This window comes from Phyllobates terribilis, unplaced genomic scaffold (genome assembly GCF_046119375.1).
Source record: "Phyllobates terribilis strain yellow unplaced genomic scaffold, ASM4611937v1 Scaffold_265__1_contigs__length_2625494, whole genome shotgun sequence".
Taxonomy (NCBI): Eukaryota; Metazoa; Chordata; class Amphibia; order Anura; family Dendrobatidae; genus Phyllobates; species Phyllobates terribilis.
This window is the reverse complement of record NW_027363025.1, coordinates 1,102,501-1,126,418: the sequence shown is the minus strand read 5'-3', so window position 1 is coordinate 1,126,418 and position 23,918 is coordinate 1,102,501.

Below are 23,918 nucleotides of genomic sequence, written 5' to 3'. Positions count from 1 at the left end.
TTAGCTGTGTGCTTAGGGTCATTGTCTTGTTGGAAGGTGAACCTTTGGCCAAGTCTGAGGTGCAGAGCACTCTGGAAGAGGTTTTCATCCAGGATATCTCTGTACTTGGCCGCATTCATGTTTCCTTCAATTGCAACCAGTCGTCCTGTCCCTGCAGCTGAAAAACACACCCATAGCATGATACTGCTGTTATGATCTGCTACAAGAACTAAGGAAAGAGAGGAAATCTGTCCATACAATAGGACTAAGCTGATTCCCTACGATGCAGCGGGCAACCTGTTCCTTGTGAACAGACCCGCCTTCGTCCGCGGCTAGTCTGAACGCAGACCTATAGATTAAAGGGAGGGGTCCCTAAAAGAACTAAGGACTGGGACAAAATTGGACACCTCCTGGCAGAAGTAGTAGCAGAAGAAGACAAACAGACAAAAGTACTTAGTGGTTCAAGGACCAAACAAACTAGAGAGATACAGTAGGTACAAAGCACCTGGCTAGATTAAGAGTCAAAGTAACACTAAAGTCCAGCAAAGCCTGAAGGGTGGAGCTGGAATAAATAGGCAGAAGGTCACGTGACCACAAAATAGAAAAAACTAACAGGAGCGTTCTAACAACTGCCACCACCATGTTTCACTGTTGGGATTGTATTAGGCAGGTGATGAGCAGTGCCTTGTTTTCTCCACACATACCACTTAGAATTATCACCAAAAAGTTCTATCTTCGTCTCATCAGACCAGAGAATCTTATTTCTCATAGTCTGGGAGTCCTTCATGTGTTTTTGAGCAAACTCTATGCGGGCTTTCATATGAGGAGAGGCTTCCGTCTGGCCACTCTGCCATAAAGGCCCAACTGGGGGAGGGCTGCAGTGATAGTTGACTTTGTGGAACTTTCTCCCATCTCCCTACTGCATCTCTGGAGCTCAGCCACAGTGATCTTGGGGTTCTTCTTTACCTCTCTCACCAAGGCTCTTCTCCCACGATTGCTCAGTTTGGCTGGACGGCCAGGTCTAGGAAGACTTCTGGTGGCCCCAAACTTCTTCCATTTAAGGATTATGGAGGCCACTGTGCTCTTATGAACCTTGAGTAATGCAGAAATTCTTTTATAGCCTTGGCTAGATCTGTGCCTTGCCACAATTCGGTCTCTGAGCTCCTTGGGCAGTTCCTTTGAGCTCATGATTCTCATTTGGTCTGACATGCACTGTGAGCTGTGGGGTCTTATATAGACAGGTGTGTGCCTTTCCAAATCAAGTCCTATCAGTTTAATTAAACACATTTGGACTCCATTGAAGGAGTAGAACCATCTCAAGGAGGATCACAAGGAAATGGACAGCATGTGACTTAAATATAAGTGTCTGAGCAAAGGATCTGAATACTTATAACCATGTGATATTTCAGTTTTTCTTTTTTAATAAATTTGCAAAAAAATTCTACATTGCTGTTTTTTTCAGTCAAGATGGGGTGCAGAGTGTACTTTAATGAGAAAAAAAAATGAACTTTTTAGAATTTATCAAATGGCTGCAATGAAACAAAGAGTGAAAAATTTAAAGGAGTCTGAATACTTTCCGTACTCACTGTATGTATCTATATACACTGCTCCAAAAATAAAGGGAACACTTAAAACAACAGAATATAACTTCAAGTAAATAAACTTCTGTGAAATCAAACTGTCCACTTAGGAAGCAATACTGATTGACAATCAATTTCACATGCTGATGTGCAAATGGAATAGACGATAGATGGAAATTATTGGCAATTATCAAGACACCCTCAATAAAGGAGTGGTTCTGCAGGTGGGGACCACAGACCACATCTCAGTACCAATGCTTTCTGGCTGATGTTTTGGTCACTTGTGAATGTTGGTTGTGCTTTCACACTCGTGGTAGCATGAGACAGACTCTACAACCCACAGAAGTTGCTCAGATAGTGCAGCTCATCCAGGATGGCACATCAATGCGAGCTGTTGCGAGAAGGTTGGCTTTGTCCAGAGGCTGGAGGCACTACCAGGAGACAGGCCCGTACACCAGGAGATGTGGAGGGGGCCGTAGGAGGGCAACAACCCAGCAGCAGGATCGCTATCTCCTCCATTGTGCAAGGAGGAACAGGAGGAGCACTGCCAGAGCCCTGCAAAATGACCTCCAGCAGGCCACAAATGTGCATGTGTCTGCACAAATGGTTAGATACCGACTCCATGAGGGTGGTATGAGGGCCCGACGTCCACAGATAGGGGTTGTGCTCACAGCCCAACACCATGCAGGACGCTTGGCATTTGCCACAGAACACCAGGATTGGCAAAGTCGCCACTCGCGCCCTGTGCTCTTCACAGATGAAAGCAGGTTCACATTGAGCACATGTGACAGACGTGACAGAGTTTGGAGTCGCCGTGGAGAGCGACATCCTTCAGCATGACCGGTTTGGCAGTGGGTGAGTAATGGTGTGGGGTGGCATTTCTTTGGAGGGCCACACAGCCCTCCATGTGCTCGCCAGAGGTAGCCTGACTTTCATTAGGTACCGAGATGAGATCCACAGACCCCTTGTGAGACCATATGCTGGTGCGGTTGGCCCTGGGTTCCTCCTAATGCAGGACAATGCCAGACCTCATGTGGCTGGAGTGTGTCAGCAGTTCCTGCAAGATGAAAGCATTGAAGCTATGGACTGTCCCGCCCGTTCCCCAGACCTGAATCCGATTGAGCACATCTGGGACATCATGTCTCGCTCCATCCGCCAACGTCACGTTGCACCACAGACTGTCCCGGTTTTGGCGGATGCTTTAGTCCAGGTCTGGGAGGAGATCCCACAGGAGACCATCCGCAACCTCATCAGGAGCATGCCCAGGCGTTGTAAGGAGATCATACAGGCACGTGGATATATATATATATATATACTGTACCTTTTTGTCATTCTAGTAATAGGGCCATAATTAAGACATGATTTGTTGAAACGCGTAGGTCTCTAAGCTATGATAGTTGCACATTTGCTGTATTCTTTGTGGAGCAGTGTTTTATATGGCTAATAAAAGCTAAGTTTTAATATTTTTTCTACTGAACAAACCTTTACGCTGGATCATTTGCACTTTTCCCTTGTCTGACTACACTTACGTTTCGCCCTGGTACCACTTATCTGCATCTCCAGAAGTTTCCCATTTCTCTATTATACTCTTCAAATTACATTTTGAGACTTTCTCCTCCTGTTGTTGCACATATTTTTTTTCCCTTCATCTGCACAGGTATCATTAATCTATCAACTATAATGGCCGTACCAGGTCCTGCAGGTCCTGTATCCCGTACACATGACGTGGGCAGTGCACGGCATGCCGCTAGTTTTTATTCTGAGTGCTCTTTTATACGGTGGTAGTTTTACACAATGTTGAGCCTGTGATCTGCAGAGTGAAATGTCTGACTGCTAGAACAGAAGTATACGGCAGATTCTACAGCATGGATACATAAAGGACGTCCTGGGGGAATATACCTCCCTCCAACACTCGTCCAGTCCCTGCCTCACACTAGAGACATTTATAATAACTCCAGGACTATGGAGCTGGTCATTTTCTCATAATCTGTGGCCATTATTAGTGATCTCGCATTGTACGGTAATATCACCCTGGAGGTTGTGATGTATTTAGTGTAATAGCGCCATCTAGAATATACAGTATATATCAGGCGATACCATGCTTTCTATAGTTAGTCGTCTTATGTGCCCCCTATAGCTATCTATTATACTTTATATTTCTTTATAATAATTTATAATAAATTACTCGATAGTTTTTCAGCTTTATGATGTTTATTAATCTGCTGTAATTATAAAAGAAAGTCCAACCTTACAGTGGACACAGGTGGAAGTGTCCTCCATGATGGTGTAGGCTGAGGTGGAGCAAGTATATAGTCAGTGGGGGATCAAGATGACCAGTATTCCCCAGGGTTCCTTGTTATCAGGGAGGGACCCGGTGTATGCAATCAAAAGATCTTATCCTCTGACCGGCTGTGTGCCATCAACAGGTAATGATCCTCTGTCCGGCTGTGTGCCATCAACAGGTAATGACCATCCGGCAGTGCGACATCAACTGGTCATCACCCTCCAGCTGTGTGCCATCAACAGGTAATGACCATCCGGCAGTGCGCCATCAACAGGTAATGACTCTCTGGCTATGGCCATCAATAGGTCATCACCCTCCGGCTGTGTGCCATCAACAGGTAATGACCATCCGGCAGTGCGCCATCAACAGGTAATGACCCTCTGGCTTTGGCCATCAATAGGTCATCACCCTCCGGCTGTGTGCCATCAACAGGTAATGACCATCCGGCAGTGCGCCATGAACAGGTAATGACCATCCGGCTGTGTGCCATCAACAGGTAATGATCCTCTGTCCGGCTGTGTGCCATCAACAGGTAATGACCCTCTGGCTATGGCCATCAATAGGTCATCACCCTCCGGCTGTGTGCCATCAAATGTTTTTATCTTCTGTCCAGTTTTGTGCCATCAAGAGGTAATGACCCTCCAGCTGTGGGCCATTAACAGGTCATCACCCTTCGGCATTTAGGCTTCTTGTCTTCTGTAAGATGCGATTCTTGAGTCTCCTGATGTTAAAAAATATTTAAAAAATCACCGATTAAACTAATAATCTATCTAGTACATAAGCATCACAATTTATAATCTATCTAGTGCATAAGTATGACAATTTAGCTCACAGAACATACACTATGCTAAAACATTAGACCCTACAAGCAGAAATTTGCTAAACTAACATAAATATAACTGACAAATCAGTAGAAAAATCGCTACCAATGGCACAGCTCTCTTCACATCAACCTGTAACCATAGTAGATAAGAAATAGAGGACAATGCTCATAGTCAGTTATCAACAATTCGGCATGGGGCATCCCACCAGAGACATTATAAAATCTAGTAGATTATGGATGGCAATAGAATTTACCAACAAGCACATAGTACGCCAAACTCAAGTACATAGTATGCCAAACCTCGACACGTTTTCCTAAAATAGGTTCATCAGAAGCACATACTAGACAGTGATACTTAGCAAAGCGTTCATAGATATATGCGCCATATGATAAGGTGCTAAAGTGCAAGTGTGTGACAAAATATCCATTCGATTTCAGGTGCAATGCTGCATTGTATGTAGTAAGATGGTGCCCATCAGACAGCATGTATAGGACTAACCTGTGATGAAAACTCGAGCAATGGGAAAGTTCAAGCAGTTGCCTTCTCAATCTTCCTCGCCTCTAAGACATCTAAGGAAACATCTTCTCCTCTTGATTTTGGGTGGAGGTGTTGTAGGCATTTCAGGCTCTGGCATTCTAGGTTATGACATACTAGGTTCTGACATGGTAGGTTCTGGTGTTCTAGGTTCTGGTGCTCTTGGCTCTGGAATTCTGGGTTGTTGGTTTCTCTGAAAAATCAGTAACCTCTCTTTATGCTCCGTGGAACTTCGAGCTCTTCTTCCTATATTGTTGTGAGGGATCGTTCTGACCCAGACAATATCACTGAACGCCACTTTATAGTTGCAACTAGGAACCTTTTTCGCATCCTGCGGTGCAGGAGCCATGGATGGAGTAGAACATTTGCCATTGGGCAGGACAGGTGTTCTTCTGGAGTCTTGCTCCTGAATCTGAGGGATGCAAATCGGCTCCTTACAAGCACTTTGTTCCTTCAGAATGGTTTTGTTCTGAGGAGTTTTCCGATTGTTTCACCAGGTTCAGACATTGCCCACTTGCTCAGGACAAGACTTAAGGCCAAATACTCTAGTATTGTCAGTAGTGTCATCACCGCAACAAAAACTGCGCCACGGAAGAGCCAAAGAGGAAGATTGATGGAAGCTTGATAGGTGCTTCTCCTGAGATCCACGGGTAGTGGGTCATCCTATAATAAAGAAAAAATACATAATAAAGTCCTGTATATTTATACCCAATCCAGTCAAACAGAGAGCCCTTGTTATTATACAGTGATGGATACATTATCAAGCAACTTTCAGAAATATCCCATTGAGAAGATCAGGAAGAAGTTTGGGATTCACCTCCAGGGTCCATGGAATATTATTTACAGTTGGACTTTCATATGACGGACGGTCACGTGTCCAGTATGAGAAGTCCTGCAAGAGGCGATATTCTCATTAGCTGATCCTTGTGACCTCCATATTGATGAGAACATACTCGCCCTCAGTGTACTGTAATGTGGGGGGTAGAGCAACGTAAAGCACAGAAATGATAGGGTGATACTCATCATCTCCAGAGGTCTCTCAGCACCAAGGTATGGTCAATGAGATACAAGCTGCAGATGGGCCGAGGCTTCTAATATACCCAGGGGTGACATCACAAAGCCCTCTGTGACATCATTGCACAGTTCTATCCATCATGTCACTGATACTTTGGACCTAACTAAATGTCTAAAAGAGAACCCTTCCACATGATTTCCAATCACGGAGCAGCTTCAGTTTTTCAAGAAAAGTTTAAAAAATATAATCTGTGCTGTGATTGGTCACAATGGCACATGAAGCAGAACGTCTTTAGATCTTTTAAAGGGAAAGTGTCAGCAATTTTTTTACAATTGTAAAATTGTAAAGTATTTATATTTATATATAAATACACATATATATTTAAAAAGGTTTTAATGGTATAAAATCTGAAAAAATATTTTAACTGTTTTGATGTTTTCATCTTGTAAACACTAGGGGGAGCAGCTGCTGACATTTCCATGAAAACAGAATACAGCTAGCTCGCATTACGACTGCAGTAAAAGTGGGCGGGATCTGCTCACATGGGTGTGATGTCACTCCTCCCCTTCTGGGCGTTTGCAAAAAGGTAAATGAGACTGTAGTTTAGGATCACAGTGCGGAGCGATCACTGGTGACTGCAAAGTGATATATAAGGGACAACACCAAAGTCATTAATCACTACAAGGACAAGGCAGGAATGTGGGAGTCAGAGGGGTCACCCCACACTTATATCCCCTCTGACTGTCACTTCCTAAGCTCCTTTCCCTGCCATAACCTCTTATTCCCGCAGGTAAATTCTTACAGGACCCCCCTCCCCATCCCCTTCCCCTGCCGCAGCTGATTCTAAACGTCCTCCATATGTAATAATAGACAGGTACTCACCGGCAGCCTATGGTAATTCACAGGGTAGAACAGGGTACAGCACAGAAACAATATGGCGATCCTCATTGTCTCCAGGGGGTATCTCAGCACCAAGATATGGCCAATGAGATATGAGCTCCAGGTGGATGGAGCCCCCTTATATACCCCAAGGGTGACATCACAACGCCCTCTGTGACATCATCACCCACAACATTCCGTCACATGACATCACCCAGCACCAGCATCATGTGACCCAGCATAAATAGAAAGTCCTTGTTGCCTATAGCAACTATTCAAAACTTAGTTTAAACTTTTCCAACAGCTAAAGGCGGCTCTGTGATGGCAGTTTCTTCTTGTGGACGGTTGTGATAAATCTACAGAACATCTACATAACGCGACATGTAGAAAATCCTGTCTTTTCCCCTCTGTTCTTCCTCTGGTGCTACAGAGACCGATAGAAGGAGCTTTTCCAGACCTTACAGTGCACAATATGGGACCTAATCACTGATAGCCCAGATCTCCTCAGTACAAGCATACCGCCAACATATGAGGACTAGAAAGAGGGCGAAACCATGCGGCACGCGTAGTCTGGCCACGCCCCTATCCACACCCCAAGCCACGCCCTTTTTATACCTTGGCAGGAGGAGATGTCTGTACAAAGAGCAAGTTATCAAAAGGCTGAAGGAACACTTTATCAACATGAATGAAGGTTTTGAAGGGCATCCACTGTCCCGGCACTACCGGAAGTTCCACAACCAATCTTATAAGGACACTAAGTTTTGTGGGATCCGATTAGTCCCCAGAAAATGGAGGGGAGGTGATTACCTGAGATTAATGTCGCGGATGGAATCCAAATGGATCTTCACATTAAATAGCTTGGCTCTGAAGGCCCTTAATCACGAGAGTCAGCTGTATGCCTTCAACTCGCAGCGGTATATACTGTATGTATTTTTTATCCCAGTACCAATTGAACATTTACATTGCACTTTTATGAACCTCCTTATATTTTATCAATATAATATGTCTTTTGGATATATTCCTTTGAATCCACCTATTTTATATATGTATTTGTTTCTATACATTGATACCCCTATTGGAGATACAATATAATGTTTTTATTTTTCTCCTTCATTTTTTCCTTTTTATCTCTGGATGGTACTAAGTGCCGAATTTATACTATCCTGGTAATATACACTGATTAACAGACTGTTTTTTATAGCCATCAGAAATATAAGTATATAATTTTTATTCATTTTTAACTAATTGTGAAAGTTTGAACAAAGTCTTTTTTATTATTATTTTTTTCACACACAGTCTATTCTTATTGGAATTCTATCTTAGATCTATTGCACCTCCATATGTCCTTTTGCATCGTCTTGATAGTATTGGATTTTCCTCCATTTCTTTGGTTGTATTATCTTTGTGGGGGGCGTTTGGACTTTATTAGGTTACCAGTTTGACTACCAGCGAGAAGCTGACGAAGAGGAACTGTGAGTCCTCGAAACGCGTAGTTTTTTTTTGGCCTATACAGGACATCAAAGGAGAAGGAGAGAGTCAATGCACAGGGATAAGCCCTCCTGATATCCAGAAGATATATATAACCATATCATATTATTGATACAAAATATAAATGCACAGAGTCAATAAAATCACTTAAAAACACCAAACCCCATCCTTACTTTGCCAGATACCTATTCCAAAGGTGTATCTAGGTTTTCTGGCACCCGGTGCAGCAGGGGCTGGCTGGCACATTTTAGCCTGGGGGGCAAGCACACAGCAGTGGCCCATGAGTAGCGGCCCATCCTTAACATGTTTATTACCAGATGCATCATAAGCCTATATTCACACGACCGTATTGTCTAAGTGTTGCCCGTGAAAAAAGCTGACAGCACTTGGACCAGTTCAGATGAGTGTTTGCAGTGGTCAGACATAATACATATTATTCTTATGTATTACTATTTTTAAAGCAGATATACCTTTTTAGAGATGTAGTACCAGGGGCGGACCTACCGCCCGTGCAGCCGGTTCATTGAACGGGGACCCTGGAGGGAGAGGGGGCCCCTCCAGCCTCCAGCAGGGCTGCCATCATGGCATGACTGCCCTGACTCCAGCATGGGGCCCAGCCGGTCAGGGCCCCCCTCGGAACCCCCCTCTTGTGCGTCTCCTCATGGGCCCCCCCCCTGCAGAACCCCCCGCCATCACATGACCAGAGATGTGCCTGCGCTCAGCATGGGCCCCATGCTGAGCGCAGGGACATCTCCGGTCATGTGACGGCGCCGGCACAATACTTACCCCTCCCCGTGCCTCCACAGCGTCTGCCGCGTCCTCTGACTGTGACGTCTCAGGTCAGAGGGCGCGGTGACGTCTTTACACCGCGCGCTCTCTCCTGAGCTGTCACATCATAGAGCGGGAAGACGCGCGCAACGCTGGAGTCCAGATCAGCAGCAGGTAAGAAGTGAGGTGAGTATTTTTTTTTTTTTTTTATGTATGGGGGCATGGGGCATTTAATGGTGGGGGGAGAGTGGGTGTGACATCCTGCATGGGGCATTATATGGGGGGGGTGGTGTGACATCCTGCATGGGGCATTATATAGGGGGGGGATTGGCATCCTGAATGGGGCATTATATGGGGGAGGGGGGAATTGACATCCTGCATGGGGCATTATAAGAGGGGAAGGGGGAAGTGACATCCTGCATGGGGCATTATAAGAGGGGAAGGGGGGAAGTGACATCCTGCATGGGGCATTATAAGAGGGGAAGGGGGGAAATGACATCCTGCATGGGGCATTATAAGAGGGGAAGGGGGAAAGTGACATCCTGCATGGGACAATATAAGGGAGGGGCGGCGTGACATTCTGCATGGGGCATTATAAGGGAGGCGGTGTGACATCCTGCATGGGGCATTATAAGAGGGGGAGGGGGGAATTGACATCCTGCATGGGGCATTATATAGAGGGTGGGTGTGTGACATACTGCATGGGGCATTATAAGGAGGGGGGGTGACCTCCTGCATGGGGCATTATAAGGGAGGGGGTGGTCTGACATGCTGCATGGGGCATTGAAAAGGGGGGAAGTGACATCCTGCAAGGGGCATTATATGGGGGGAAGAGGTGACATCCTGCATGGGGCATTTTATGGGGGGTAGATGTGACATCCTGCATAGCGCATTAAAAGACGGGTGTCATCCTGCATGGGGCATTATAAGTAGTGTTGAGCCACCCCCGTAGTGTTCGAGTTCGGTTCGGTTCGTCGAACACCCGTGTGTTCGCCGAACTGTTCGTCGAACTGTTCGTCGAACACCTTCGAACACCGTTAAAACCAATGGCAGGCAAACAAAAACACATAGAAACACATAGAAAACACCTTCAAAGGTGTCCAAAAGCTGACAAACTGCTCAGAAGACACAACTAACACATGGAAAAGTGACAAGTACATATAGTCATGTGAAAAGAAAAGAGGTGGAGGAGTAAAAGGAGGGGGAGACACAGATATAGGCATGTCATGCCCTTCTAAAATCCAAAAAGTGAGAAGCCGAGACAGCCAGTCCGCTCCTGCCCGTGCCACCTCCGTGTCGCCGGGTTTGTGCCAGAGCCGCGGTGAACCCTGACGGCCAGCCCCCCTCTCCCAATACTGGTGCCTGTCCGCTGGTGGGTCGAGAGAGCCCCCCTGTGGTGGAGGCAGCTCTAAGCTTTTTAATTTAAATTGTCCCTCTAATTTGAATGAATACACTTTAAATCCATTTACAAGGATCTATTGGAGGGCAAGTCTCATGCCAGCAGCCGCGTAATTCCAGCTCCAGTAGCGTCCACTAAAGCTGCTGCAGTTAAAAAGCTTTTATAAGGATCGAGCTCGGCTGTCCACCGCAAGGCATCCTAGTGCCAGTCCCAGCCCCTATGCCTTGGGGTGCCTCCTGATGCTCTTCACTAAGTATCCCGTGGTCCCGAAGCATTTCCTTTGAAAAAATTAAGTGTCCAAACTACAGGTGGTGTAGCTTGCTTAACAGCCGGGATAATCCGCTGACTAGCAGACACTGCTACTAGGCACAAAGTATTTCCTGGGCTAGATGCAGTTAAAAATTTGTAAGTAGATACTCTCGTTGGATGCTGAGAAAGCATTCCATAGAGTCTCCTGGCACGCCATATATGATTCTCTTAAAAAGCTTGGGGTAGGGGTCTAGGGGACCCTTTTATAGCCAAAATCACGGCCCTGTATCACAATACGTCACCTAGGCTGAAGATAAATGGAACTGTAGCACCGAGGGCTCGGTTGCTACAGACGTATTGCACCTCACCCAGAGGTGTGATATCTCACTCTCAGATAAGGATGGAGTGTGGATCAGGACCCGACACCTGCATGCATTACACCACATTGCCGTGGGGCAGGGCGACCAATATGCCCCTGAGATGGGCACGACAGTCCCTGTCCCTGGCTGGAGTGGGGGGAGGGAACACTGAGGAAGGGGAACCCTGCAGTGCAGGAGCAGGGAGGAAGCAGTTCCTGGGTGCATTGAGAAGGGAGTATAAAAGGTGGGCACCATCTTAGTTCAGTGCAGAGAAGTCTGAGCAGAAGTGGCAGGGAGCAGGGGCTCTGCATGAGCTCTGCTCCGGAGGCGGGCCTAGTAACAGAGGCCCAGGCCTGCAAGAGGGAGAAGGAAGGAAGAGGAGCGGAGAAGGCTCCAGGAACGAGGAATGAAGGGATCCCAGGGGTGCGGACGGGCGAGTCGCCACCGCACGCCCGAATCCACCTGCGTGGAGGGGTCAGGCCAAAGGGGGAGACCGGTCCCCGAACTAGTGGAGGCAGGAAACGACCCTCAGCTAGAAACCGGAGGCTCTGACATTTTATGTGGCGCAGCCCCTTGCTCCACCCGCTAGGAAGGCACCACATAGGGTCAGGGAAACTGGCGCCAAGTTTACCAAGAGGAGGCCCGAGGCAGCCGGACAGAAGTGTTGGTAAGAAAGGCCAGACAAAGGACACACAAAGGGGGTCCTGTGAAGCGCTCCAAAGTTATCTGGGAGTTGTCTGAGCCCCTCACCTGGTGAGCACAGTACGACGTGGGCAGCCGTTACCTGCAGACGTGGTCTGGATAATAAGAACTGTGAGTAAAGGCCCTGAACTGCATCACTGACTCCGTGTCGTTACTGCTGCTGCCCTGCACCATCACCCCCATCCTCCGCATACACTGCCCTGAGGCTATACTCCTCCCGTGGGGAGTTATGCTACGCTCTGCTGCACCCACAACACCAGCCTTAGCGGTCTGCCCTGTAGCGGCGGTTCACTCTGACCGCAATCCACGGGTGGCGTAGTCGGACATTTAAACATCAAAACCACATAAATAGTTCCGCCACTGGTTTGACCGCCCTGAGCCACGGAACCGGATCGCTGCCACGAAGACTACAACCACCAGCATCCACCAAAAAGGGTCCGGCTCCGGGTGTCCCAAGGCCCAGGGGGTGCGTCAGAACATTTTCATCACCTTTCACAATCACCAATGGGACAAGGCAGGGATGTCCTCTGTCCCCTCTCTTATACATCCTAGTGACGGAGCACCTGCTCTCATCAATTCGCCATAACCCCAATATTAGGTGGATTGAGGTGGGAGGCACCGAGTACAAGTGCTCTCTATTTGCTGATGATGTCCTAGTATATATCACTCAATCACATATATCCATCCCTGCTGTTATGGCTGAAATAGATCACTTTGTTACATGGTCAAATTTTAAAATCAATGCAGCGAAGTCTGAGGCCCTCGATGTCTCCCTCCCTAAATCCATATAGGATTCCATCCAGTCCAACTTTCCCTTTGCCTGGCCCTCACAGGGTATCAAATACTTAGGAATTCCTATTCATAGAGACCTCTCCCATCTATGTTATCTTAATTTTGGGCCCTTTATTGAACAATTCCATACAGACCACGGTTGGCAAGTTAGAACTGTAAGATTCACTACGTGAACCACTGGTGTTTTGTGGAAAAGCACATGTACACCGCGTTCCAAATTATTATGCAAAAAGTGTTTAGGAGTGATAAGGGAAGAATTTGTTTGTTTGTCAGTTAAACTCATTGATGGTGATGTGTGTCAGGGCTCTTTATATCACTGTAAGCAATTGCAGACACCTGTGCTAATTAGTTTGGCAGGTGTGTCCAATGAAAGGCAAGACTACTTAAGAAGGCTCTCTCACATTATTAAGCAGCCTACATTTTCTGCCAAAATGGGAAAGAAAAAGGATGTGTCGGCTGCTGAGAAGCAACAAATTGTGGAGTGTTTAGGTCAAGGCATGACTACAATCAACATTGTGCGATGATCAGGATGAAGTGTCTTGGCAATCAAGAAGTATGTAGCTGATTCACAGTACACACGTGTGCGTGCTGATAAGGGCAAATTGAGGACTCTTTCCTACAGGCAATTACGTCAGGTTGAAACAGCAGCGGCAAAAAAGCCTTGTCATAGCAGCAGACAAGTTTTTGAAGCTGCTTGTGCCTCCAACGTCCCCCGAACAACAAGATGCAGGGTCCTTCAGAGGTTTGCAGCTGTGCATACGCCATCCTGTCGACCTCCTCTATCCACTTCACACAAGCAGAAACGGCTCCAGTGGGCCAAACATTACATGAAGACTGATTTCAAAACTGTTTTGTTCACGGATGAGTGCCGTGCAGCGCTCGATGGTCCAGATGAATGGAGTGGAGGATGGCTGGTTGATGGACACCCCACGCAAACACGGCTACAGCGCCAACAAGGAGGAGGTGGAGTAATGTTTTGGGCTGGAATCATGGGGAGAGAGATTGTCGGCCCCTTTAGGATCCCTGAAGGCGCTAAAGATGAACTCCATAATGTATGTGGATTTTCTCAAACAGCACTTCCTGCCATGGTTCAAGAAGAAGAACCGTGTATTTCACAGCAAGATCATTTTTCTGCATGATAATGCACCATCTCATGCTGCACATAAAACATCTGCATCTCTGGCTGATATGGGCATAAAAGGGGACAAACTTATGGTGTGACCCCCATGCTCCCCTGACCTCTACCCCATTCAGAACCTTTGGAGCATCATTAAAAGGAGTCAGTTCACATCTAAGCAACAGCTCTGGGAGGGTATTCTGTCCTCATGCAAAACAATTGAAGCAGAAACCATCCAAAACCTGACAAATTCAATGGACGAGAGAGTTCAGAAGCTCCTTTCGAACAAGGGGTCCTATGTGAAAATGTAACATCACCTAGAATAAAGTTTTGAGTTGAAAACTGTTTGATTTCAGTTTCTAACAACCTGCTAATGCTTATAATTTCAAAAATGACCATTTTTTTGGTCTTTATTAAAATGAAAAGGTTGATCGAAAAGTTTGGGGGATCTAAGAGTGTGGCAACCCAGTAGTCATGATTACTTCGAATTCTGACAATATGAGGGTCATGCTGCAGGTAGTGCAGCAAGAAGGCACTTATGTGTCTTGCGCATCTCGGAGCCCCAAAATTATTTTCCGGGCTAGATGCAGCTAAAAATTATTTTTAATTTTAAATCTGGTGAAGCTTATTATAGATGGCCTAATAGGATCAGTGCTGCACACTGCTACAAAGCCCAAATTATTTTCCAGTCAAGATACAGATAAACATGATTAGTAATTTGAAAGCTTAAAACGGTTGGTAGGGTGATTTTAACCAATCATCAAGCTTTTACTCTCCCCAGGATGACACAGGGGTAGAAAAGTCGTTTCGGATCCATGATTTGTTCATCTTTATGAACGTGAGTCTGTCTACATTATCAGTGGAGAGCCGCGTGCGCTTATCTGTCAGCACACCACCAGCAGCGCTGAACACACGTTCAGACAGAACGCTGGCTGCGGGGCATGACAAGATCTCCAAGGCGTAAGTGGCTAGCTCCGGCCATTTATCCAGATTGGAAGCCCAAAAAGAGCAAGGGTCCAGTGACACAGTCGTGGCTTCAATGTTTACTTGGAGATACTCCTGTACCATCGTCTCTAGGCGTTGACTATGTGTCAGACTTCTTGTCTCCTGTGGCCTTGCAAAGGATGGGCTAAAAAAGTGGTGAAATGATTCCGCAAAATTGATGTTACCAGCAGATACTGTGGTTCTGTTACGGTTTGAGTGCTGAACACTTGACGGTCCCACGGTTGGCAAGTTGGAACTGTGAGATTCACTACGTGCACCACTGGTATTTTGTGGAAAAGCACATGTAAGATTCTGCAACAGTCTCTGCTGATACTCCTGCATGCGTGCATCCCTTTCTATGGCAGGAATAATTTCTGCAAATTTACTTTTGTACCGGGGATCTAACAGTGTGGCAACCCAGTAGTCAGGATTATTTCTAATTCTCACAATTCGAGGGTCATGTTGCAGGTAGTGCAGCAAGAAGGCACTCATGTGTGTTGCGCATCCAGGAGCACCAAGTCCCTGTTGTGTTGGTGGCGAGGTAACAATCATGCTTCCTTCCTCTGTCCTCTCCCCCCAACCTCGCACAACAGAAATGTGATCAAGGTCTCCCTCATCTGATGAGTCTTCCATCAGTTCGTCCTCCACTTCTTCCTGGGCTCCTGCACCTTCCTCACTAGTTTGGCTGCTACCATGCGCCCTGGTAAAATCATCTCCCCCACCCTCACATGCCTGCCGCCTTGGTGCTGCCGACCGTCTGGACCTTGCAGATGTTAGCCCTTCCGCATACAACTCCTCCTCCTCTACTTCCTCCACCTCCTCTTGTGCCACCACCTGACTCCGAATTCTGTTTAACATGTGCTCCAGCATGTAAATCACCGGAATAGTCATGCTGATAATGGCATCGTCAGCACTAAACATCTTCGTCGCCATTTCAAAACTGTGCAGAAGGGTGCATAGGTCCCTGATCTGAGACCACTCCTCCAGCGTGATTTGCCCCACCTCTGAATCTCGTTGGCCCAGGCTATACGTCAGAACGTATTGCACCAGGGCTTGTCGGTGCTGCCACAGTCGCTGCAACATGTGCAGAGTTGAATTCCACCGGGTAGGCACATCGCATTTTAGCCGGTGAAGTGGCAGGCCCAACGACTTCTGTAGAGATGTAAGTCGCTGAGCTGCGGGATGCGAACGGCGGAAGTGAGCACACAGCGACCGTGCCCTCTGCAGAAGGCCATCTAGTCTGGGATAGTGGGCTAAAAATTGCTGGACAACCAGGTTCAACACGTGAGCCATACAAGGCACGTGTGTGACATTGCCCCGGCGAAGGGCCGCACCCAGGTTTGCAGCATTGTCGCACACGGCCTTCCCTGGTTTCAGGTCCAGTGGAGACAACCATTCATGAAATTGGTTCTCCAGAGCTGACCACAACTCCTCAGCTGTGTGACTCACATTTCCCAGACATTTCAATGTAAAAACCGCCTGATGACGTTGAGCCCTACTGCCAGCATAGTAAGGAGGTGTGCAGGATCCCTTCTGCGCAGTTAGAAAGCTTGTGGCATGACCAGACAGGCTTTGGGTGCAGGTGGAAGACCGAGAGGAGGTTGAGGAGGCAGAAGCAGTGGAGGAAAAATGACATAAAGAGGATTGACGCACAACTCGTGGGGACGGCAAGACTTGGACAGCAGCCCCTTGTCCTGCTGTCACCATAGTTACCCAGTGCCCAGTCAGCGACATGTAACGCCCCTGTCCATGCCTACTCGTCCAAGTGTCTGTGGTGAAATGCACCCTGTCACACACAGAGTTTCTCAAAGAAGCGGTGATGTTGTGTGCGACATGCTGGTGGAGCGCAGGCACACCTTTCTTTGAGAAGTAGTGCCGACTGGGCATCTGGTACTGGGGCACTGCGACGGACATAAGGTCTCGAAAATCCTCTGTGTCCACCAGGCGGAAAGGCAGCATTTCTGTAGCCAAGAGCTTGCAGATGGTGAAATTCAACCTCTTAGCTTTCTCATGGCTAGGAGGAAATGGTCTTTTACTTGTCCACATCTGAGGGACCGAGGGCTGGCTATTGTGCTTAGATGGGGTTGATAAGGGTGTCCCCGGCAAACTGCCGGTCTGTGAGGAAGATGCAGGCGGACATGTTAGGTTGCCTTGATCCAAAGGTGGTGCTATCGATGTCGGACAGCGCTCAAGACCAGCTGGTGTTACCACCTCCAAAGAAAATGATGACCTGCCAATCACGCTGGCTGTTGCGGGTAAAGAGGTGGCAGGTCTGCGCCCCAAAACAGGTGTGACTGCTGTCCCCCCAGTCACAGAGGATGAAGAGGCTGCGGATGCACAAGATATGGCAGACGGTGGTTGGCCCGGCCGGCTAGACCGCATTGTAGCACACTGAGCTTCCCACTGCAACTTATGCTTCATGTCCATGTGCCGGTTCATGCATGAAGTACTCAAACTATGTATTTTTTGGCCTCTACTTAGCTTTTGCTGACAAATGTTACAGATAACACGAGTTGGGTCATCTTTATCGATCTGAAAAAATGCCCAGGCTATGCAAGGCTTAGCACCCATGCGACCTGAAGAGCCACCACGACTTGTGGTGAGAGGCAGAGTTGTGTTTGAGGATGCAGTTGTTGACGTGCTTCCAGTACTACGTCTCTGTCCAGGAAGGCGCAACCTGACCTCGTCGTCACTAGCATCTTCCTCCACCTCCTCTGCTGACCTCATCTCTTGGCTGACTGTGGGTTGACAGTAAGTGGGATCTCCGACCTCATCATCATCACCCTGTGCGTTATCACACCCGTCGTCCTCAGAGCCAACCTGTTCCTGCCCTGACAAAAAACTAAAGTTGTCGCTCCAATCAGGTATTTGAGTCTTATCATCGTCTTCCTCATTGTCTCCACCAACAGGAGTTACAGTTTGGGAATGAGGGTCTACATTATGGTCAGAACCTTCTGCGTCTGGTCCTGGATCCGACTCATAAAGATTCTGGGCATCAGTGCAGATCATTTCCTCGTCTGGATTCACAGAAGCGCTGGAGTCGACCTCTGATTCCCAGGCTATAGTATGAGTAAACAGCTCTGCAGACTCAACCATCTGTTCTACCTCATACTCAGACGGGCAGCTGGAGATTTGGGAGCTGTGAGGAAGCAAGTGCGATTTGGGTGACACCTTTGAGGACTGGAGTATTTGTGATGTTGAAGTTGATGTGGAGGAGAGCCCACTTAAAGGAGCACTTGATATCCGTTGAAGCACCTGCTGTTTTTGTGCCTCATCTGGAATTTGTAGCGATTGGCGTGGCCGTAAGAAAGGGATCTTATCACATTGTCCGCTAAAAGAAGTAGACATTTTAGTTTGGCTGGAAGATGGTCTTTCTTCTGCACCTACCCCACGGACACAACCTTTTTTCCCCTTCCCAACACGCCTATTCCCCTTTCCACCAGCAGCAGGCCTTTTTCCACTCATTTTGGTGGTTAACTAATTCACAACTCTGGAGTTGTTTGCACAAAAAAACAATGGATGGTAACCGAGCAGAGCTGAGTGGCCAAACTGTGGTATTAGGCCAAAACTATTGGCTGGGTTAGATGCAGAAAAAAAATATTTTTAATTTGCAACCTGATGGAGGTCAGTATAGATGGACTAATAGACCAAGTCCCACACACCGCTAGAAGCCCAAATATTTTTTCAGAGCTAGATGCAGAAAATTTTTTTATTCAATTTGCAACCTGATGGAGGTCAGTATAGAAGGACTAATAGAACAAGTCCCACACACTGCTAGAAGCCCAAATATTTTTTCAGAGCTAGATGCAGAAAAAAATTATTTTTAATTTGCAACCTGATGGAGGTCAGTATAGATGGACTAATAGACCAAGTCCCACACACCGCTAGAAGCCCAAATATTTTTTCAGAGCTAGATGCAGAAAAAAATTATTTTTAATTTGCAACCTGATGGAGGTCAGTATAGATGGACTAATAGACCAAGTCCCACACACCGCTAGAAGCCCAAATATTTTTTCAGAGCTAGATGCAGAAAAAAATTATTTTTAATTTGCAACCTGATGGAGGTCAGTATAGATGGACTAATAGACCAAGTCCCACACACCGCTAGAAGCCCAAATATTTTTTCAGAGCTAGATGCAGAAAATTTTTTTATTCAATTTGCAACCTGATGGAGGTCAGTATAGATGGACTAATAGACCAAGTCCCACACACTGCTAGAAGCCCAAATATTTTTTCAGAGCTAGATGCAGAAAAAAATTATTTTTAATTTGCAACCTGATGGAGGTCAGTATAGATGGACTAATAGACCAAGTCCCACACACCGCTAGAAGCCCAAATATTTTTTCAGAGCTAGATGCAGAAAAAAATTATTTTTAATTTGCAACCTGATGGAGGTCAGTATAGATGGACTAATAGACCAAGTCCCACACACCGCTAGAAGCCCAAATATTTTTTCAGAGCTAGATGCAGAAAAAAATTATATTCAATTTGCAACCTGCTGGAGGTCAGTATAGAAGGACTAATAGAACAAGTCCCACACACTGCTAGAAGCCCAAATATTTTTTCAGAGCTAAATGAAGAAAAAAAATATTTTTAATTTGCAACCTGATGGAGGTCAGTATAGATAGACTAATAGACCAAGTCCCACACACTGCTAGAAGCCCAAATATTTTTTCAGAGCTAGATGCAGAAAAAAATTATTTTTCATTTGCAACCTGATGGAGGTCAGTATAGATGGACTAATAGACCAAGTCCCACACACCGCTAGAAGCCCAAATATTTTTTCAGAGCTAGATGCAGAATTTTTTTTTATTCAATTTGCAACCTGATGGAGGTCAGTATAGATGGACTAATAGACCAAGTCCCACACACTGCTAGAAGCCCAAATATTTTTTCAGAGCTAGATGCAGAAAAAAATTATTTTTAATTTGCAACCTGATGGAGGTCAGTATAGATGGACTAATAGACCAAGTCCCACACACCGCTAGAAGCCCAAATATTTTTTCAGAGCTAGATGCAGAAAAAAAATTATTTTTAATTTGCAACCTGATGGAGGTCAGTATAGATGGACTAATAGACCAAGTCCCACACACCGCTAGAAGCCCAAATATTTTTTCAGAGCTAGATGCAGAAAAAAATTATATTCAATTTGCAACCTGCTGGAGGTCAGTATAGAAGGACTAATAGAACAAGTCCCACACACTGCTAGAAGCCCAAATATTTTTTCAGAGCTAAATGAAGAAAAAAATTATTTTTAATTTGCAACCTGATGGAGGTCAGTATAGATGGACTAATAGACCAAGTCCCACACACTGCTAGAAGCCCAAATATTTTTTCAGAGCTAGATGCAGAAAAAAATTATTTTTAATTTGCAACCTGATGGAGGTCAGTATAGATGGACTAATAGACCAAGTCCCACACACCGCTAGAAGCCCAAATATTTTTTCAGAGCTAGATGCAGAAAAAAATTATTTTTAATTTGCAACCTGATGGAGGTCAGTATAGATGGACTAATAGACCAAGTCCCACACACCGCTAGAAGCCCAAATATTTTTTCAGAGCTAGATGCAGAAAATTTTTTTATTCAATTTGCAACCTGATGGAGGTCAGTATAGATGGACTAATAGACCAAGTCCCACACACTGCTAGAAGCCCAAATATTTTTTCAGAGCTAGATGCAGAAAAAAATTATTTTTAATTTGCAACCTGATGGAGGTCAGTATAGATGGACTAATAGACCAAGTCCCACACACCGCTAGAAGCCCAAATATTTTTTCAGAGCTAGATGCAGAAAAAAATTATTTTTAATTTGCAACCTGATGGAGGTCAGTATAGATGGACTAATAGACCAAGTCCCACACACTGCTAGAAGCCCAAATATTTTTTCAGAGCTAGATGCAGAAAAAAATTATATTCAGTTTGCAACCTGATGGAGGTCAGTATAGATGGACTAATAGAATGATGCTATGCCCAAAAGATTTTACTTCACTAGGTGCAGTAAAAAAATTGGTATTCTATACACAGGTGGTATATCTTGCAACACAGATAGGCTACTCCACTGACTAACACACTCTGCAATAGGCCAAAAAGGATTAGCTTTGCTAGATTCAGCCAAATGCTGTGAAAAAAACTTGCACAGCACTGGCACAGACCTGCCTGGCAAAAACTGATAGGAACTGATGTAACCTAGTCCTGAAAAGGACTCCAATTACAATTAGTCTTTACTCCCACAATCTATCTATTTAAGAGCACAGACCTGCCTGATAAAAGTCGTAGGAAATGCTGTAACCTAGTCCTTAAAAGGACTGCAATCACAACTATTCCCTACTCCCAAGCTATCTGTATATTTGTGCGAAAATTGGCTTGAAATTAACAAGGTATAGCGCACACAGCAACAGCGGTGCCGTCTAACACGCAGCTGCAGCAGTGAGAAAATGGTGGCGACGGGGAAAATGGCTTGGTCTTATAGGGCAAGGACATGTGACATACACTGCCAATCACACATGCCCTTGCTTGTGTGAAAAAAAGCACTTCGCTCCGTGTGTGCGCTGCTGATAGGCTGACAGATTGCACCTCCCCACTGCAAATGCGGGAAAGAGAAAAAAAAATGGAGATCTTCATTGTTCCTGCAGAGATCCATCCCCTGCCCCTCCCCCCACCCCGCTGTACACTCAAACTGCGTATTAACATTAATTTTCATCATTACTGAGAAAAAATCCAGTTATGATTTTGGTGCACGAACAGTTATCGAACATAACCTCGAACAGCCGAATTTTTCTCAAATTGTTCGTGTTCGCCGACCGGCTCGAACACCGCCCAAAACAGCTCGAATTTGAGATTGGCGAACAGTTCGAGTAGAACAACGCTCATCTCTAATTATAAGGGGGGAACAGCCTGCATGGAGCGTTATATGGGGGCCAATATTCTGTATGGAGAGTTATATGGGGACCAGTATCCTGTATGGAGCATTATATGGGGACCAGTATCCTGTATGGAGCATTATAAGGGGGTCAGTATCCTGTATGGAGCATGATATGGTGCCCATAATACTGTATGGAGGACTATACTGTCCGGTCTGCACTGTGCGTTGTGAGGATTCGCCGGTTTCTGAGCTATTGTAGAATTTACAATAGATATCGCTCATGTAATGTAGTAAGTGAAATCCTTGGCCTTGTACTATATATATATATTTCTCTGCGGTATCTGGGAATCATGAATCATGGTATGTGTTAAAGGGGCCCACTGAGACTCTGTCGCCCAGGGCCCACAAAAACCTGGAGCCGACCCTGGGGGTAAGTATAACAAGTTGTATTTTTTTTACATACAATTAATTAACTTGGAGTGGGGGGAATCAGAGATGCACGGGGGGATGAGAGATGCACGGGGGGGGGGCCTTCATGCCCCCTATGAAGGGCGGGAGGGGCCCCCAAAAAATTCTTGCACAGGGGCCCACTACAGTCTGTGTCCGCCCCTGTGTAGTACACTGTGTTTTTCTACACTCCTAAAATAACATATCAGCAGACAGGGGTGGATTAAGAGTAGCAAAGGCCCCGGGCAGTTTAGAAGGCGCGGGCCCCCCCCCCCCACACCTGATTTATCACGTGACATGTCACATGATCCCCTGTGATAGATCATGTGATAGTTCACGGGAAATTAATTTGGCATAATATTAATTGTGCTGCCTCATCTGAGAGCAGCACAATATTGGGGCAGATACCCTGATTCCAGCGATGTGTCACTTTTTCAGCTGCTTGTTGTCATTTTGAGAAAATCACCGTTTTATCTGCTGTAGATCTAGCAGCTCTCTGAATGCTGCGCTCTGTATAGCCCCGCCCACACCACTGATTGGCAGCTTTCTGCCCATGCTCAGTGTACACAGAAATCTACTGATCAGTGATGGGGGTGGGGTCCTACAGAACTTACCAGTCAATTACCTTCTGACAAATCAATGATTTTATCAAAACAACACTAAGCAGCCCAGTAAGTGACACATTACTGGAATCAGTGCCTCTAACCCTACATTATGCTGCTCTCAGATTAGGTGGCAAAAACCTGATGACAGATTCCCTTTAAAGGAGCTGTAAAGACAAAAAAGTTTGTATTAAAAAAAATACAAGCCATTTGTGAAATTAACTTTTTTTCATTGTTAATTCACAATAGACTGTATCTTCAACACTTTTGTCAGCAGGTCTTATTAAAGACTCTGAATAGGGCAGCTCTCTCCCTCTCCCTCAGCAGAAAGTCACAGCATGGTTTAAAAACAGGATCTTTTATGATTTTCTCATAATAAATAAAAAAGGACATGCAAGTCCTCCAAACTATTTTCGGTTTCTCTATAGGGGAGGTCCTAAATCTTTCTTGTTCTTTAGTTGATCACATGTCAAAAAGGCAAAGCATTTACTATGAACTCGCCTAAAAAAATATACACTTGGAGAGTAATATCATCATCTGCATGTAAATATTCCTTGACTCTAAGGGCTCGCTCACACTGTCGTATAACACGGCCGAATGCTATGTGATGTTTTATCGGATAGGACTCGGCCCTATGTTATACTATGGGACAGTGCGATTATTGGCATGAGAAAATAATCTCATTCGATATTCGGACCATGTGCACCCATACAAGTCTATGGGTGCACGTAAAACATTGGACTGCACTCGGATGTCATCCAAGTGCAGTCCGATGAACACTCACAGAGACTATGGAGAAGATGGAGAAATTAAGTTCTCCATCTTCTCCATATCTGTGCTGCGAGAGAATCGGATCACACTCAGCTGAAGCTCTGACAGAGGTTGAGCCGAGTGTCATTAGCATAATTGGCCCTATTCTCTTGCATGAGAGAATATATGGCTTACTGAGTGGACCCTAAAACTGAATAGCAGTGACGGACAGGCACCTCACAAGCGGGATCCATGTAGCTCTCAGATGTCATGTAGGTAGGGCTTCATTCCATGGGGTAGGGCT